Here is a 20,795-nt window from a genome sequence, read left to right on the forward strand (position 1 = left end):
ATCTGGATCTCTTCAGCCTATACAAAAGACATTAGGAAGACATTGTTTACAATAAGGGTGGCCAGAGCCTGGAATGGGCTTCCAAGAGAGGTGGTATTATCACCTAACTTGGAGGTCTTCAAGAGGAGGCTTGACAATCACCTGGCTGGGGTTGTCTGACTGTGGTCCTCTTTCCTGCCAGGGGCAGGGGGTTGGACACGGCGATCCATTGGGTCCCTTCCGACTGTATAATCTATGAATCTAAGATACTTACAGCTCTTCCTACTAAACACCAACTTCTTTATGCCATATATTCCTGGAGAAGGGATTTAAAGATAAAGCTTAGAAAATGGAGAGAAATATTGGGATTGGATTGGATTAATTAATTTGCCTCTCAAGAACGTTTATTGAATGACATCTTTCAGTAACTGTTTTTTTAGACTTAGTTAAATCTGTTCGTAATTGTCCATATATGAACTATTTATTTATTGATGATAAACAAAAGAATTCACCAACTCTTAAATTAAATCCCTTTTCCCATCTATAAACTATTTCAGTTCTCTAGATACCCTGACACTTTACTCTATCCTAGTTTGGGAAGTAAAACTTGGGTTCTATCAAAGAGTTAATTCATGGTCATATCTCTTACAAAAAGCTCTTGAGGGAGATGCATACAAGAGAAAATGTAACTTCAGTAGGCACTGTCTGTTGCCTGTATTCTGCCCTGTTTGTTTGCTTTTTGTAAAAAATAATAAAATAGGCACAGTTAGTAACAGCAATTATTTTCCTTGTTTTTAATTGAGTGGCTTCCCACATCATGGCAAAGAACTCCATGTGATTGAAATAGTAGAAATCATAACTATGAAGAAAGACAGCCATTGAGGTTTTTCTTTCCATTTCTTGTTTCTTTCAATTATACCTTTTTAGTAAATGTTTAGATAAAATTACTGGCACTCAATTTCCCTGTTTTATCCCATAACATTTACTTATAAAGTCTAAGACAAGAGACTATAATTTCCAATGGAAATGTCTCTCTAGAATTTAACGTGTGAATTGAGTGTACAACAACAATAAGTTTACACTTCAATATTAAGGGATAGCATTGCTCAAATGCTGGTACCATTTCCAGTTCACATACTTCTTAAATATTTAAAATTGTCAATTGACCTCTTGCTGTTTTATTCTGCCTGTCTTCTGTCAAAGCATGGGTCTTACTCTCTGAGAGCTCAGTTGTATTGGCTGTTTCATGCTGTACAAAAATAAATATGCCCATCCTCTAATTAATGATTTAGCTGTTTGTTCTGACATGCATTGGCCTCCTCTTTCAGAAAGTAGTAAGAGACTGAGATATCCAAAATCAACATTTTTTCCTACTTAGTGTGATGAAATGACTAGCTAGAGCAAACATTTCAAATTTGTTCCTCGTGCTCCTGACACAAGCTGCCTATCTTAATCTGCAGCAAGCGAAATAACTTAAATCTTATGGAACTTGACTTTGGCAAAGAGGATAACAGACTAACTTTCTGACTTCTCTATCTCTTCATGTTATCTGATTTGAAAGTAGATAGGTCAACTAGAATGACAACGTGCAGACAAGTCAAAGCAATCATACCCCAGCTGATATTCTACATTGTAAAATTATTTTAGCCAGATACATATAGACCAGCATATTATAGGACCAAACTAGCTAATTGTTACACATTTATATTTTAGTCTTTTTATGGAGTGTCTGTAAAGGTACCAGATTTACAGACCAGGAGATAGGAGCCATCTTTAACACAGCAGCACAAGATTTCTTGTGTTGTAAGTTAAAGAGCTGGCAGGCATCATTGTTCAGCCTCTGGCACGGATCTTTGAGAACTCCTGGTGCTCTGGTGTAGTGCCCGATGATTGGAAGAAAGCCAATGTGGTGCCTAGCTTCAAGAAAGGGAAGAAAGTAGATCTGGCAAACTACAGACCCATCAGCCTGACTTCTATCCTGGGGAAGGTCTTGGAAAAGATTATCAAAGAGGCCATCCTATACAGGCTAGCTGATGGCAATATCCTGAGGGATACCCAGCACAGGTTTGTTTCAGGTAGGTCTTGCTTAACCAATCTCATTTCCTTTTATGACCAGGTAACTTAACACCTGGAGAAGGGAGAAGAGATTGATGTCATATAGCTTGATGTTAAAAAAGCCTTCCATCTGGTATCCCATGATCACCTCTTGGCAAAACTGGCAAACTGCAGCTTTGACCTCACCACAATCTGCTGGCTGGGGAATTGGCTCCATGGCAGGACTCAGAGGGTGGTGGTTGACGTAAGTCAATCATCGTGGTGCCCTGTGACCAGTGCGGTCCCTCAAGACTCTGTCCTAGGGCCTTTACTTTTCAATATCTTCATCAATGATGTTGACATTGGTGTCAGAAGCGGGCTGGCCAAATTTGCTGATGACACCAAAATTTGGGGTAAAGCATCCACACCTGAGGACAGGAGGCTGATCCAGGCAGAGCCTGACAGGCTCATGAAATGGGTGGACGAGAACCTGATGGTGTTCAACACTGAAAAATGCAAGGTTCTTCACCTTGGGAGGAAAAACCTCCAGCATCCTTATAGGCTTGGCAGTGCTATGCTGGCTAGCACCACGGATGAAAGGGACAAAATCTGTGAAAGCTTAACATATTGGTCCAGCCAGATCACCTTGCAACCTCTTCTGTGGCAAAGTGATATATAGGAATATATACTGATAGTATCTAGGTCTGCCTTATGGCAGGTTATGTGGACTGTAGCGAGTATCCAAAGTTATGGTAACTCCTTCTGCGGTTAAGATGCCATGGTAGAGAGGGATACCATTTAATTTCTAATGGGTAGTCTTGGGTCTCTTCTTTCTAAGAATGATTTGTCAATCTCTTCCTGAGGCCAGGAACTCATCTGTGCCGCCTTCTCATCTTTTCTGGCTTGGGGGTCATGATTGACCACAAGATGAACATAAGCCTGCAATGTGATGCTGCGGCTGGTAAAGCGAGCAAAACGCTGGCTTGATCCATAGATGCTTCTCAAGTGAATCCTGGGACATCATTCTCCCATTGTACTCGGCTTTGGTGAGGCCCCAGCTGAAGTACTGCATCTAGTTTTGGGCTCCACTATTCAAAAAGGATGTGGAGAAGCTTGAGAGAGTGCAGAGGAGAGCCATGTGCATGATCAGAGGTCCTATGAATGATACACATATATTCCTCATGAAAGACTGAGAGCCATGGGACCCTTCAGCCTGGAAAAGCACAGGCTCAGGGAGATCTGGTGGCCACGTATAAGTTTATTAGAGGTGTTCACCAGAGTGCCCCAAGGGATGATAAGATTGAATGGTCACAAACTCCTCTGCAACTGTTTCAGGCTGGACATAAGGAAGAACTTCTTTACTGTCTGAGCTCCCAAGGTTTGGAATAGACTGCTGCTGGAGGTGGTTCAAGCACCCACTTTCAATACCTTCAAGAGACATTTGGATGTTTATCTTGCTGGGATCCTATGATTCCTGCTGACTTCCTGTCCCTGGGCAGACTCAATGATCCTCCCTAGAATGTCTATGAAATCTATGACATCTAAGTGTATGTCTCTCTCATGCATCAAATCTAGGAGTAGCAGAAAAATGCAGTTCATTTGTGGCTGTTCATTTTCCAGTACCATGGTTGTGAATATAAGAAGAGTCTTATTCAGTGACAGTTGTGGTAGTAGCTTTGTGATAATGTTTCAGTTGAGAACTGGCTCAAAGCTTATTTCATATAGGACACTATTAAGTGCACAAGATGCTTAATGGTGAATTAGCATTGTTTACTGTGAAGTAAGTATGAAGGTCTACACATGCACATGCTTACTTCACAGTCAATCTCCCTAATCTTGAGTAAATTTGCTATCTGTAAATGCGAATAGCAAATACACTTGGCATTAGTAATGGCCTTATAGATGTCTGGCCGGGAGCCAAATCTGCTCCTGGTCAGCCATCCACAAAGGGGAGGTAGATAGCTCCCTGCCTTCAGGAGCTGCCTGCTGCCAGGGCAGGCTCTGCCACAATAGCCTGGGTAGGGACTATGTCTCCCTGTCCTAACAGCAGGGAGCTCAAGTCCCTTCCTCCCAGATCCTTATCTCCCATCCCCCACTCCCCTATCATGATTGGGGAGTGGGGAGCTGGGAGACCCTTATCTCCCAGCAGGGGGTCCACCACCATGGAGCTGCTGCTGGGAGATGCTCATCTCCAAGCCTGAGCCCTGTGGTCATGAGGCTTCGGTTGGGAGACTCTGGGAGATAAGTCTTCCAGCCCAAACCCTGTGACCATGGGGCTTAGAGACGAGGGTCTTTCAGCAGCAAGCCCCACAGTCATAGAGTTGGTACTGGGAGCTCCTTGCAGGCAGGGTTGGGGAGCTCATTCCCCACCCAGCTCCATGAGCACGGAGCCTGAAGGGGGAACAGGCTGTGAAGTGTGTTCCCTGCCTAGTAGGACTGTGTAAAATTTGGCCAGCTGTTTTGTTTCAACACCGTATTGATTAATTTCAAGCTTGAAATGGTGAAATCAAAATGAAACAAAGGGCTTTGAAACACCCTCCAAATAAAACACGGGCAGTCGAAACATTTTGAAAGTTTCAAAATGTTTCAAGTCTTGAAGCAGCCAGCCAGGTGGTGGGACACTTCCGCAGCTCCATGTGGCTCAGCCCAGCAAGGAGTGCAGCCCTGGATCTTCCTGTCTCCTGTGGCCAGCCTGCACTCAGTGGGGCTGGTGGAACCGATAGGAGCACAGTGCTGGCTCTGTCTGCCTCCTGCCACCAGGCTGTGCTCCGATCAGCTCCACCAGCCCCATGGAGGTCAGCCTAGTGGCAGAAGGTGGGTAGAGCCAGAGCTGTGCTCTGCCTCCCACCACCAGGCTGAGTTTCATGGGGCTGCAGGAAGCCGACTGCAGTGCTGGGGAACTCAGCCGGGCTGAGTTTTCCTGCCCAATCACAGCACTAGGGAGGGGAATTTGGCTGAGCTGAGTTTCCCAGCCTAATCACAGCCCGATCGAAACATTAAAACAGCATTGAAACAGCTAAACCATTTTGATTAAATGGAACAGACCAGTGCTTTCGAAATGAAACTGTTCCACTGAAACGTTGAAACAGATGTAGAAGCGGAATTGCTGCTATTTTGCACAGCCCTACCGCCTAGCTCCACAAGCATGGAGCTGCTGGTGGAATAGGCTGTGGAGCTTGTTCTCCCCCTCAGCTCTGTGAGTGCGGAACTAGAGGGCGATCAAGCTCCCCAGCCCTGCATTCACAGACCTGGGTGGGGAACAAGCTCCCCGGCTCCCACTCTGCAATTGTGGAGCAGGGGCTGGGAGGTCCCTGCATGGGGACTGTTCCCTGCTCAGCCTGGAGTTGCCTGGGACCTGCCCCTGACAGACAGCCTGGAGGTGACTGGGGACAGCTGTTTCTTGGCTCAGTGCTCCCTGCCAGCCTCTGGGCTTGCACACAGGGGGAAACTGGGAGCAAATTCTCTCCCTAACTGACATGTCTAGACACCTACCCAAAAACTCTTACTGTGCATTAAAGCCAGGCTGGAGTAAATGCATGTGTAGATGTGCCCTGAATTTTACCATGTCTTTTGGTGCCAACTTTGTTGCATAAAATGGGAGCTAGTTTCTTCCACTTGTGGCTCTGCTGTTGCTTCCATCTAGTCTATGATGCTGAGATGTGACTGCTCTGCCATCGCAGCTTTAGGTTTTTCTTAGGGTAACCTCCCTTTCTCACACTAATTTGTTTCCATTTGAAGGCTTCCTCTGGGAGACTGATTAGCACCTGGAATACCTTCCCCAAATATGCCCAGTGCTTCAGACCAATTCTGGTGGAGATTAACTGCTGGTTAGTGATTTCTAGGATCTCTTTTTGTTGATGCTGAAGTCTTTCGAGTTTGTGCTCAGAATCTATCGTAGGCACTTATTTCATTGGCATCTAGCTTCCTGTCTAAGGTTTGAGTTGATCTGCAACACTTGCACCTGTTTATTATAACAGAGGTCGTATCTGAACACTGAATATTCTCAGTCCTATTCTGGTGTTGTCCTTTATCTCCATGCACTGATAGTTTTGGAAATGCCTATTTGATTTTTTAAGACACTTCCTTATTGAAGTCTTCATTAACTAGTAGGGATACCCACTTAGGCAAGCTGTTGTGCTCCTTTATGCTTTTGCCTTCTAGTTTGATATTGCTATCTGATGTCTCAATTTAAGGGATGTATGGTCTGTCTTTGTAGTTTTCCAAGATGTCACTAGCAAAATATAGGTGGCCTAAGAATTTTCTGTTTTCCCAGGCTATTACTTGTGTTTGTATAGACTTGTGTGGTCTATGGAAATGCTTAAGTGCAAGAGAATGCATTCACATTTATTCCACTGGTCCCACTGCACCTTTTGATTTGATGGGTCAACCTTTGCAGGCAGTTCATACCTCTATTTGTGGCCTTAGTGATGATTCCAACCTCAGCTGGAATTCTGTAAGACTGAATGATGTTCCACAATGTAGCTTAATTCAGGGCCATTTGAAAACCCACAAAACTGATGATACAGGGAGGCTTTCATAGTGTTATGATCCTTATCTATACCTGATCTACACACGATCTCATGGATGTGAATCTGGATGGTTCTTGTCTGAGCCTTGCATCCACTCCCTTTTTCATCTTGCATTGTATAGAAAACTTTTTCCTTACAATGGAATGTAGTGTGACTCCCACCCACTTCTTGTAGTTAGTCAGATCTCCTTCTCAGAGTCTATTCTGATGATGATTCCATGTTTCCTCTAGTCAAGAGATGGTCTTTCTTTCCCAGATTTCATTGAGCTGCTCTGTTGGTTTTGGAAGGGGGATGGTGTTGAGTGACTTTCACATAACGGATGCGATTTCTTTGTCTCCTGTTTTTTATTTTTTTTAAAACAGTGTTAAGTTCAAGTTGTTTTGGTTCTCAGTTTAGTAACATCTGTTGAGATGGGCCTGTTGGTTGAGGATTTCTTTATAATGTTCTGTCTTTTCACCTCTTCTTCTACTTCCATATTTCCATTTTCACTCTTGATTTACACATTTCCTATTTTAAATTTTTTATATGGGGGTTTTAGCCACTTGGTAAATAACTCTTCCTGCCATAACAGGAACTGTAGATACTAGTTCCTCAACATATACACATTTACCTTCTCTTGTGTTTTCACTGCTCTGTCTCCTTATCTTATGTTATTCTGTTCGCTTTTTCCAATCTTTCATTTGTATCAATAGTCAGAAGTTCTGTTTTCAGTGCTTTACTTTCTTTGCTGAGGTGTCACATCTCTTGGCTTATCCAGTTCTTACTGTTGTCTATATGTTGATACCCTGCCATGACTCCTACAACTTGAATCACCTTGCCTCTGAGTGCAGCCCATTTTTCTTTAGCTCTGATTTATCTCTCTCTCTCCTTTGCTTCTGAAAGTACTTCAGATCTTCTTCACTGAAAGCTGGAATTTCAGTGCTTTTTTTTTAATTTTACAATTTTCTTTGTTCAACGTCATTTTTCCCATTTTATTTTCATCCTGGCAATACAAAGATTGTGGTTGCTGATGACATCTGTTACATTGTATGTCCTTGCATCTTGGACAGATGACCTGAATCTCAAATTGACACAGATGTGGTTAATCTAGCTTTTTGTTTTGCCATCTGGTGAATTCCATCTTTCTTTGTATACTTTGTGAGGGAAGAGGGGAGCTTATAAAAACTTTGCAGAAAACCAGCCAAATTCTGAGTCTCTCACCTTGGTGTGCAAGTGGGCTATCAAGGTTGCCAACCCAAAACTTTTTTTTTTAACTAACAATTTGCACACTTTTTACTAATGCATGTTTTTTACTGACATGTGTTTTTACTGTCAGCAAAAAGGTTTTTGGGGGGTTGGCAGCTCTGTATGACTGTAGCATCTGACTGCCCCTACCACAAGGGGACCCTACGCACCCCGCACCCTTACAGCCCCAACTGCACCCTGCACCATGCTTGCTCCACAGTCCACCCACCAGCCTTACCACTGCCAGTTTTGCTCCCCACAGCCCAGCACAACCCTTGAAGATGCTTACCTGTGACCCAGTGGTATTACAAGATGGGACACAGCAGCAGCACATGGTTAGAGAGGGGAGAGGTGTACAAAGCACTGAGAGAAAACTTTCTGGAGGTTGTGCACTACCACTTGAACACCAGTTCATGCAACTCTGCTCTGTCTGTGCTTCACAAAGCAGCTGGAGCTTGATAATTTTATGGAGAGCTTAAATTTATTTATGGACTTTAGGACAGGTATTTTTTTCTTGAATTTTTGCTGACTCTTGGCAAACCTAGGAGCAATGGCGCCTAGGACCAGTTTCATATTGTTTTTTTTCCATTTCCAGGGTGTTGCATCCTACTTTAGCATTACAATCACTCATTATAAGGAGTAAGCTGCATTTTGATATTCTATCACTAACACTTTTGAGGCAGGCATAGAGTAATTCTTTGTCACTGTATTTCTTTGGTAGAGTAATGCATTGTATATTGATATCAAGCCATGTGCATGATCAGAGGTCAGGAAAACAGGCCTTACAATGACAGGCTGAGAACTACGGGGTTCTTTAGCCTGGAAAAGTGCAGGCTCAGGGGTGATCTGATGGTCACCTATAAGTTTATCAGGGGTGACCACTAGTGTTTGGGGGAATGTTTGTTCACCAGAGCGCCCCAAGGGATGACGAGGTCGAATGGTGATAAACTACTGCAAGACCGTTTCAGGCTGGAAATAAGGAAGAATTTCTTTACTGTCCGAGCTCCCAAGGTCTGGAACAGCCTGCTATCGGAGGTAGTTCAAGCACCTATATTGAACACCTTCAAGAAAAAATTGGATGCTTATCTTGCTGGGATCCTATGACCCCAGCTGACTTCCTGCCTTCAGGTGGGGGGCTGGACTCGATGATCTTCCGAGGTCCCTTCCAGCCCTAATGTCTATGAAATCTATGAAAATCTGTGACATCTTTAGAAATCTGGTTTGGCCACAAGATGAGGAAATTTAGTTAGTTACAACTAACTATGGGCTAGGTATGCAGACTGGGGACTGTGGGGCTGCATTCCTTTCACTGGTCTGCATATGTTTCTGGGTGGAGCACCACTGGGAAGCATCTACTCGTTCCTTAGATGCCTTTGAAGACCAGTGGGTGTGGCCTGTGGGGTTTTGCTTGGTATTCCCCTCAGGAGCACTCATTTTCACATTTTTTCCCTTTGACCCTGATGTCACTCCTGTCCTGCTTTTTGCCTTTGTTGCCCCAAGAATTCTGTTGTCATCCATCCACTGCCCCCATATAGTAGGGGCTACTAGTTAGCCAAGTGGGCTTCAGGGCCCCCAATGATTGGGTGATTATATAGTCAGAAGCTTCTGAGGCCCAGCAAACTGGTATCTGGGGAGACTGCCTCTTGTGCCAGCTGGACTGCTGAAGCAGCCCTGAGAGTTCCCAGCACCTTCTACCCACTGCAGTAGTCTGGCAGTGCGGGCTGCTGCCTCACTGTGACCTGCTGCCATCTGCAACAGCATGTGGCCCCAAGGCTGCATGCCTGCCAGACCCAGATGGGGACAGCATGGCCATTAGAGGCATCTGCACCTCTGGGCTAGCTGCCAGTGGGCCATGGCTGCACAGTTGGCCTTTCTGTGGCACTACTGCTATGTGTACTGCCACCCTGCCATCTGGTTAGCTATCGCCAGGAAGATATTCTTAGTGTAGTGGCCTGCTTTGAACTGTCAAAGCATGTTCTTCTGCCCTTCAGCTTCGTCTTGTGCCTTTCACACTATACAAATAAATAAATAAATATATATATATAGAGAGAGATTGATTGATTGATTGATTATTTGGGCAATGCTTTATTGATATTTACAATTTTAAAGCAATTTGGAAGGCTACCAGTATCTATATGTTTTGATATTTGTTTTTGGTTGCCTTATCATAAAACAATTAGAGCTCTCCCTGGCCTCTGTGATTTGGCATAAGCAATGTCGCGTGCCAGGTGACTGGGGCCAAGCCATGCTGCCCCACACCATGCCACTGGGGACTGTGCCATGGGGCCCTGCTACCAGAGCATCTCTTTGGAGGACCTGAGCCTCCAGTTGCCTCAGGGCATGGTCCTGGACCTTGCCCTGCCCTGCTTTTTTTCCTTGTATGGCTTTTTTGTTTGTTAGTTTGTTTTTATTTGTTTTGGGGGGGTTTTTTTTGGACACCTGGATATCCAGGTATCAATTGCTGAGCTCATGCTGAAAATATGCAGTGTGAGGACCATTTTTTTGTTCTCAACATGCCTCTTTCTGCATCTCAAGCTGCTTTGGGATATGGCAAGAGGCACGTGTGGGCTCATCTGGAGCCCATATGTCCTTTGTCCTTGGCTAAGTTGGGAGTATAGCAGTTGTTTTGGCAAATGTACATCAGGCATGCACACACAATTCCATGTCCATCGCAGCTGATGTTGAATAATCAGTGTTTCCATACTGGTAGTATTATGACCCATATTTAAATATAAAGCCCTTAAATTGTTCACTTTTTTGTTAATAAGTGTTTATAAATTCAGTAAAATGCCATTTTTTATTAGAAAAGAAATAGCAATTAAAAAAAAATCTTAAGTTTCTAGAGGCCCTCTCCATCCTAATTTTTTAGAGGATCTATATCTGTTAAAATGGATCAGCTGAAATAACTAGTGTTTCAGAACTCTTTCTTCAGGCAGCATTGCTGGAATCTGTCCCTTTTGTATACATTATGAGTACCTCTCAGGGGAAAATGGATGACAAAGAATGATGTTCCCATTAACTTAAATGGTTACCAATAAACCTTTAGAGAGATTTAATTAATATGAAAGTTTACTAGATCTGGTTCATTGCAAGATTTCTGCTTAAAACTCAGGGTAATTTTGCCAATATGTGCATACAGCCAATAAATCTTCATGGCTCTGGGATTCCCAGTGCATCCCATTATGATGAAAAAGGGGGATGTGATGCAGAAAATGAAAATACTGGGGAGAGGTTCAATAATATTGTTTCATTCTTCACTGGCAAATTACAGTTTTATGACATAAATAAAACAAAGCAAAGAGAACTAAAACATGAGGAATATGTGTGTATCATTCATAGGACCATGTGATCCAGAATGAGATTGTTTTCAATCATTGTGACAAATTTTTCATCCTAAATTTGATTTTTTTTGGAGATGTCAGAATCAGACTTTCATCTCATGTTTCATGTGGATCAAATGGGCTGCTGACTGATGCTATTGTTGCACATAAGACTCCATCTAGTAAAAACCGAGGTTTGGTGTCCCCATCCTGATCAGAGAAATGAAATAGGGTGGGTCCTGCTTTGTACTGATGTAGCTATCTGCATTTGGGAGCTGCACCCGTGGTAATGAAGTGTGAATTTCCCTGATGTAGACAACCATACAGCAATAGTGTAACAGAATCATAGGAGTGGAAAAGAACTCATCAAGTCTAATGTACTTCTGGCAAAGTGTCCATAAATTTGTCAATTTATATAGTTCAGTTCATAAACATATTAGAGTTCATCTAAAAATTAGGGAGCTGTTTTGTTTCCACTATTCTTTCCTAGAAATTAATTCTTGTTATGATGAGAAAACTTTTCCTTCTCAGTTTAAAGTTATTTATGGCCATATTTTAATAACAACTCTTTTTATTAGTTCCTAAGTGCATGATATTTTGCTTCGGACTATTACATTTGATCACATTTGTATTATTCTAATTCTAATGTTTGAACCATCCAGTTCATCTTGCTTGATGATTGTGATACCACAATCTTCCTCTGTGTTGATGATGCTTCTCAACTTTGTGTCATTTAGCAAATTTCATTAGTGCATTCACAAGGTTCAAAAGCTCAGTTATCTATTTATTTAGATAGATGCCTAGAAGTGAGATCCTGCTCCAAACCTCATCGGTAAACAAACTAGGGGTGCAAATCTTAGAGAAAACAAACTGTAGTGTTTCTTGCTACGATTGATATATTGGAAACATGCTCTGTCTCTGTGTGTGTTTTTATGTCTCTTCTGTTTCTGTACCCAAAGAGAGGCAGAGGGTACAATGATGTATATTTGGCCTTGAATTCTGATTAAATTTGGCATGTGGTTATAGAAGGTTGCTTTGGCATGGTTTTACAAGGTTACTTTTTTTTTACAGAGGCTACTTTTTTATGCATGTAAGTATAAAAAAAAGGACATTGTAATTGGCTTACACATAAGGATGAATGATAATAATAGTAACAATTGTAGTAGTAGTAGTAGTGATAATGATGATGATGATGATAAATGTTCTATTTCCAGGTCTGTGACTGACTTCTTGGGTGAGCTTGGGTTGGACTCTATATCTTGGATTCTTCATCTTCCAAACCTCTACAAACAGACATAGCTTATCCATACAAAATCTGTGAAAGCTTAACATATTGGTCCAGCCAGGTCACCTTGCAACCTCTTCTGTGGCAAAGTGATGTATAGGAATATATACTGATAGTATCTAGGTCTGCCTTATGGCAGGTTATGTGGACTGTAGCGAGTATCCAAAGTTATGGTAAATCCTTCTGTGGTTAAGATGCAATGGTAGAGAGGGATACCATTTAATTTCTAATGGGTAGTCTTGGGTCTCTTCTTTCTAAGAATGACTTGTCAATCTCTTCCTGAGGCCAGGAACTCATCTGTGCCTTCTTCTCATCTTTTCTGGCTGCCAAAAAGGTAATGAGGCCTGAATTAGAAATGTGTGAGTGGCAAGCAGCTGAATAATCTTATTACATATAGTGCTTCAATACAATACAGTAAATCTGGCAAACCTAATTATACACTGAGGGATAATGACAAGTCCATATGGGATGGAAAAATGTTTGCATAGCTTTTTTTTCTTTGCTTCTTCACTTCTCTGGTCTTCCTTTAGTTAGTAGGCAGGCAGTAGTTTCCAAAGCTAACACCAATGCTGCTACTTGTCCAGCTGGCAGAGAGAACTTAAATTCACATGAGCCAGCTGGCTATTTCCTCCCTTCCTTCAGTCTATGAAACTGAAATATGTCATCTTTGAGATATGACCAGAGTCCTGTCTCTCAGAGCTCGTTTCTTTGGCTCTTTCTGTTGGCAGCAAAAATACCAGGGGATATTAATTATTAGTGTTTTGTGAGTGCTGTGCTACATATATGCTCACACAGAGATATTCAGTATGAGAATTATGCTAATGAAACTTTGAATCTACAAATTTAAACACAGGAAAATCAGGAAATGAAAAAGCCAAGTTTCGCAGAGTTCATTTTTAACAACATTGACTTACCCCCATGCTTGCACCATGTTGCATATGTGGTACTTTCAGTTAAGAGGTCATTACATATACACCTAAATATATACAATGTCTGAGCAGAGAGGGTGTTAAAATTATAAAAAATATAAATATTTTAATTTCCTGAGTTTGGGGCATAAATTATTAACCTTAAAATAGTATTAGTCATTTTTTGTACTTGTTTTCTTTTTTAATCAACATAAACAATGAAAGGAAAAAATGCTGCCTGTTTTAATAGTGTTGGGATTTCAAATAGCCTAAGCAGGCTTTAAAAGTCACATCTGGAATGAGTTGAATGCGGCATAGAACAGGTGATTGTTGTGTCTTTACTGCTGCTATTGTTTGGCTGGGTACCCTTTTCTGTGAAGGCAGCAGTATATCAGTTCTCAATATCAATTTTCCCATTGAAAACTTAGAAATAGCAGAAAATTGCAGATGAGACCTGAGTGGAGAGTTCAGCATGCCTACATATCTTTGGAGAATAGTGGTGATGGCAACAACAGTTGTATTTCATTAAAATGCTTATACTTCCTTTTAATAAATGTTTTCTCGGCAGCCAAGATCAACAGCCTATTCTCTGTGCTGTCAGGCAGGAACAATGTGAATTTCTCCCAGTTTCCTAATGCTGTTCAAGAAAGGATCAGATCAGCATTAGGCTACTACAATCTTAGCAGATCCTATAACTTGCATTACAAGAGGAGAAATTTTGGGTGCATTTTTTCTCTGCTACAAACTTTTGTTTTTTTAAAAAATCTTCAGATTTAACAAAATACTACTGGTTGGCTGATATCAGTTACTGAATGTTTGAAACCCCTGAGCAGAACTGTTGACAAAGGCATTAATTCTGTAGAGAGCATGGGCATCAGGAGGGAACTCTGAAATGGTATTTGCCCTTGTAAACATTATGTTTCACACTTTTGTGATATGAATTATTTAATATTCTTTGCAACAGAAATATTACTTCATTATTTTCTGTAGTCAAAAATTAAGTGCAAACTAGGAGTTGGCATCTTCCATTTGCTATTTCTAGTTGGCATTTTCTTTGGTACCTTTTAAAGGAGTGCCTTGACTCTAAAAAGGTTAAGAACCACTCCTTTACAAGGTACCAAAGCTGTCTTCAATATATTGGAGTTTGGGATTTTTTACCTAACTTGCGAAGTTAACAAAGCTATTGATATTAAAAACACTGAATTTTTCCTTAATCCAATTTGCTCTTTAAGGTTATTCTTAACTTCTTAATAAAAATGGAAATCATGATCTGGGTTTACCTTCTCTGTATCAATATTTAACCTGGTGCAATATGCACCTATGCTACCCAGGAAGTTTCATGGCATCCATGAATATTCACAATAAGGCTTCAGCTGTCACGCTTTGTTAGGGAAGGTTGATGAAATGGCAGAGCTCCAATTCTATCACTTCTGGAAAATCCTGATACACATGTCCAGATCCCCCATCTTTATAGCCCTTTTATACTTAAGTAATCGGTACTGATATCATGCAATGATGAACTGGGCCTCAGGACTTGTGATCTAGCTGAGCTGCAGTACAGACATCTTTTCTAGGTCTGTTAATAAAGAATTATTGTTTAACGCCCCCTTGGAGGTCTCTTTCCTAAAAATCATTTCTAAGACCCACCATCAGTAGATTTATAGAAGTATCTCATCATTTTAGAGAATACCACAGGGATGGGTCTTTCATTCTGATTTTTTCTAGTGGTTTATAACTTTCCAAAAATTACTTTTGGGTGTGAAATTTCTCATGCTTGTTCTCACCTCAGAAGTATTTTTCCCTCTTGGATAAGAAAGAAAATCATTTTAGCAGTTTCTGAGCTATTTGAGCATGAAGCAATGGTTCTGACACACTTTCATGCTCTGACAACTACAGCATGGTTTACATCTAAAATCTTCAAACATGATGGGGGAAGGAGCTGCTCAAAATAAGGAATTATTAGGGGGGGAAAAGAGCCCTATGGAAAAAGAAAAGTACTCAGATTTCAAAGTCAACCACTCCAAAATTAGGCAAACCCAAATAAGTTACCCCTGGAACTTTAATTCAGCCCCCTGCCCATGTGCATTTATAATAAAATATTTCAACTCCTTTGTCATTTGTTCCCTCCCCCATACGATCCCAACCCTGTAGCAGTCCTGTTCTCTCACCTAGTTGATTCTGGGCTTTACCCCACTGATTCTCAAGCCTAATCTCAGCCTACCAGTCCTAGTTTGCCTTGATAATTCCTCATCAGTTCTTCCCCCTGATATTTTGTTTTTCCATTTACCTCCATAAATCTAGTCTCCTTGCCTAGCCAGTCCCAGTCTCTTATTTCAGCTTCTCCCATTCCAGCCCTTCCCCAGCATGCTTTAAGTCTGGGTTTTGTCCCCTGTGCATTTGAACAACATGTTCTCCTCCATATTATCTGCTATCAGTCTTGAAATCCACCCAGAGTAACAGAGAAGACAAACATTGCAGAAAAAACCTACCTTCTCCCCTGTTGTCCATGACTACAGCAGCATACAAACTCAGGTTGTACAAAGTTACTGTAAGAGGATAACAGATATACAATGCCTCCAACATCACTAGGAGCTGTGAAAGCATGAAGCACATTTGGTAGGAACAAAAATTTTCAGAGATTTTTAGTAGATAAACTAAAAAAAACCACAAAACAGGCTCCATTTGGCCAGAACAAAATACGTTTTTGCAACAGCTTGTAACTTGGCCACTGTTGATCAGGGATGGTAAATGGCACATTCCTGACATAAAAGCTACCCTCTCCCAAATTTCAAGTCCCTGCTCTTAAACCAGAAAATTTGACATTTTCTTTTAACACTGAAAAACATATTTTTCACTAGTATTTTTCTCAGAAATGGCTTGAGTGACACTTAAGATAATTGATACAGAGGAATCTCATTCTGTGGTTAAATTTGGCAAAATTGTTAGCAACAAAAAACATGGGAAGGCTTGACCTAAAAAAAAGGCAGTGGTGCCAACTTTAACACTATAAAAAAAAATTCTGAAAAAAAAAATGTTTGAGAGGAGAAAAGAAAAATATTGTATGTCACATGCACAGCATATCAGTATGTAATGAATATGATTGATTGTCCACGTATACGTGTGTGTGAACATATTTGGGTGTTTTCACAAACCTTAGCAGCCTTACCAACTCTGATCACTCTATGCCACAGACTCCATCTCTCTTGAGAGAGAGGCTCCTTTGAAACTACTTTATCCTTGAGAAGCTCCACTTATGTGGTCAGCTCTAGTGGAAAGCATTTGCAATTCAATTCAACGTGTATTGATTATGGACAATTCAATGAATGCAAATATGTAACGTAAGTAAGATTTTTTTGGTTTGTATGTTTTGGTTTGCTTTTATCCCTGTGCATGCTACCATTTGTATGTGCATACTGTATATGTAAACATCCAGATGTATATACAGATTTGCTTAGAGGAAAGTATAGAATAGGTGGTTGTCAATGCACAGAAAAATGAGACATGCAAAGTGACAATGTCCACAGCAATAGCTTAGGTACACTGTGTATATATTTTACCACATGGACCAGGAATGTTAAATAATTCATAAGAAAAAGGTGATTTTTGGTTGCTACAAAAATATGTCAAAATTATTATTATTATTTTGCTTTTAAATTCTCTACCATGGTATTGCATTCCGTTGGACTGACTACAAATGTAACCGGGGAAAACAACACCTGAATCAAAATTCTGGTTCCAAAGAGGCGTATACACTGGGGATGTTTTGGATCTAAATCCTCATCTGAACTTTATAGATCAGACTCATCTTAAAAATAAGACAAAACAAAACAAGCAAGCGAACAAACAGAAAAAGCCAAGGATAAAAAACAAAGAAACAAAGCTTCTATACAATTAATTTTTGAAGACTTAGCCACAAACTTGCTATACTAAGCAGTGGTTTGCTCAAACCCGCCTTGCTGTTCTTTACATGCTGCCTTTCAAACAGAAGCAGTGGAACTGCATTTGCATGGCAGTGTGGGCAGATTAATGAGCACCTCTCACCAGTTCTAATTAGCCCACCTGCACAAATGTGACTATATTGCTTCTTGTTTATGAGTTAGCCTGCTCAGAACAATGGTGCTTATTTGCGTGTTACTGCCTGGTATGGTAAGTGTGTGGTGTAGACATTCTTTCAGTCCCTTTTTTGAATATTAGTTGTTATATTATTGTTTTACAGTTTTAATTTAGAGTGAGTGAATAGCCAGTGGTTGGTGTCACTAATAGACAGGGCAGCAAGCAAAGGAGTTTTGAGTGGGGCTAACCTTGGTGGGGCAGGAACAGTCCCTATTACCCACACAGTCAGAGAATTGATACGTTTGGTGTGGAATGGTCTCTTTGTGGGATCTATGCCTGGGGTGATTTTCTTAGTGTAACAGCTTGCCCAGGCCACCACTGGGCAGAGGAAATGAGGATGATGAGATGTTGGTTATATATCCTTCCAAAAAAACCTATTTATGCAGGAAGTATAACTTGATGGAGCTAACGAAGGAGAAGATAAGAGCGCTGGAAATGGAGCAGAGGGCCATGGTGGCATTTAAATAGGATGTGAGGCAGAGGTGGAGGTGAGGTGAGGCTGAACAGTGAGAAGCCACAGATTATGGAAAAGATGACTGGGCAATAAATAAAGGAAGGTACAATGGATATGTGACCACAAGAATGGAATGGAAGAGAAATACAACTGAGGAACTGTTTCAGTATATAAAGGAGAATAATGAGAATGAAGTAGCAAATATGATTGAAAATAAGATACTGGGAATTACATCTGAGTTGCAAGCAAAACTAAAATAGCTACTGGCAGAGGACCTAAATAAATTCTATCCCAAAATATTGAAAAAACTAGCATATGAAAGGGAATTCATGTGGAAGGGGTCTCCTATACTTCCCTTCAACTTCATTTTCCTGTGACTGGCAAACAGCAAGCTCGGGGCCCTTTTTTATAAATAAAAAGAAAAGGGAAAAAAGGAACCTGGGTAAACATAAGCCTGATAGTTTGACTTAAACATTATGTAAGGCTTCAAAACAGATACTGAAGGATATGCTGCATTTTCTCACATAGAACAGGTACCCTTTCCCCTTAGATCAGCCCCCAAAGCTCGGGTGGGGAAATCATCTCCACTTAAGATGAACACCTTTGCCCACCAAAATTGAGGGCTGATTTTTGGGGAGAAATGTGTTTGTGTCTTAAGCGAGGAATCTGTTTTGTTCAATGGGAAAGAAGCACACTGGAGATACTGGGCATGCTATGAAGCTGCCAAGATGGCTGCCACTTGTGTCTGCTTATGAAACTGAAGGGGGTAGAGGCTTGCATTCACATTCCACAGCTATAGCTATTGGCTGAGTACTAAGTAGCAAGTGAGCTGCTAGTAGTATCTTGATGAGGCCTGTGATGTGGAAATCGCACATTATTTACAGGAACTTATATAAATAATTACTTAAAGAATTAACAGTCTTGCAAGAGGGTGGGGCCAAACATTGTGTGACATAGTGTAAGTCCTCCTAGAAATATGGAGTGTCCGGGAAATATGGCCAAGGATGTTGGTGGTGCCTTTTGGTAGGGGGTGCACCATCACATTGAGGGTATGCACGTGCACCCATGTGCACCGTCCCTGTCAAGGGCTGATGCCCACCTCCCCCAGTGGGATGGGGGAGACAGGTTTGTTCCTCTGCCCATGGTGGCCTTGGGATTCCTTTTCTGCTTTGTAAGTCCCTGTTTTAATTTTTTTCCCCGATCACCCTTCATTTCTGTGGGTGCCATTGAGTGGTTTCCCTGTGGTTGTCATACTACCCACATTCCATCCTGTCAGCATATCCATTTGTTTCTCAAACATATCACATGCAGACATCTAAATTTGGTCACTTACCAGTGTCTTAATTTGGGCATTCCTGGCCTCCTAATTTGGTCATTTCACCAAAACCACAAATCCCAGGGGTTTTGCAGTCAGTCACTATGACCTAATGCTAATACCTATCTCTTGTTATGGAACACTGTATGTATGTGTCGGGGTATCACAGGATACAGATGCAGGCATCACAATGACATACGCTTGCCTTGCTCGTACCAGGGTGGGCATCAGTCAGCCAAATTGGGTCAGAATTATTCTCCCCTATGTCTCCTGCCACGACTTTGATGATTTGATTAAATTTAGGAGGATGGTGGTTTCCCTGGCCCAAAGCCAACTGCCACTTATCCAGATGGAAGGTGCAGCCAGATTAAAAAAAAAAAAAAAGGGAAAAGAAAAATAAAGAAAATCTCAAAAACCCTGACAGCATCTTCTCTTCTTCTCTCTCTCCTTCTCTCTTTCTCTCTGCCCACAGTTTAGGATCTCTGGGGCTTCTCTCTTTCCCTGTTTATCTTTTGGGGCTCTTGATCACGACTCCAGCAATCGAGCGATTCTTTTTTTTTTTTTCCTTCCGCTTCTCGCTAATTGCTATCCCACTGGTTTAATTGAGCACCAACTGCAATCAATTAATGCAGAGCTGGGGTTTCCTCTCTCTCTCTCTTTCTTTCTTTTTTTTTTTTCTGAGCTCTGAAGACCCAATAGGTCTGTTTCCCTATTCCCAGGGATTTCAGTCTTGGCCGGCAGGCAAGGTTTCCCTTACTGCCGACCCCTCTTCTTCTCTTTTACTTCTTTTCTTCTCACCGGTGCCCCGCCCCGGAAATGGCTCCCGGTGGCATAATTAAACTAATTCAGTTCACCTAGCAGGCTGATAAGGCTCTTCTGGAGTGAATTGGGAGATCCCTCTGAAGCACAGCTAGGCTGTAATGGCCAAATGGATCTCTCCGGTTGGGGCCCTCCTTGAAGCAGGTACCCCCGATCTATCCATAGTGTGTTTTTAATTTCCCAGAATGTATGTATCTGCTTGTTGACAGCTTTGGACACAGTGACTGCTAAAAGGTTGAGAATGTGAAACTCTGTCACAGACTTTTAGAAGCCAATTAACCCTTGCTGTTCTCTTGGACCATTGTTCTAATGCAATATTTACTCTACCTACAAGCCAATTCCTAAAAGCAAATCTTTAAATATTATTTTCTAGCCATCAAGCTAGTGCTGCACAGTGCTCTTCTGAAAGGCAGGGATAAATGCACTAAGCAAGCTACGCCATGTCCAGTGCATGAGGTGGCACATGTGGAACAAACATGCTGTGTCTCAGGATGTGGTAGAAGACAGTGAAGACATCCCCTGAGTTGCTTCTGGTGTAAAAAAGAGAGTAAAACCCTTTTAGTTGTTTCCTTAGATTGTCCTTGAGAATAAAAACTATCATTTTCACATATGAATACACATGGAGCAGAGGTTTATAGTTTTCCATATGTCTGGATGATTCTGCTGTCTCCCAGTTTCAGGTGTACAAAGACATGACTGTGCCTCAGGATTAAATGAACAAAAGATGACTATATTATTTTTTTTACAACCCTGCCTATTTAACTTGGTTATAGTAAGAGCCTGCTTCTTTCCAGTTTAGATCAATACTTAAATCT

This window comes from Crocodylus siamensis, chromosome 5 (genome assembly GCF_052110815.1).
Source record: "Crocodylus siamensis isolate JL-2025a chromosome 5, ASM5211081v1, whole genome shotgun sequence".
NCBI lineage: Eukaryota > Metazoa > Chordata > Crocodylia > Crocodylidae > Crocodylus > Crocodylus siamensis.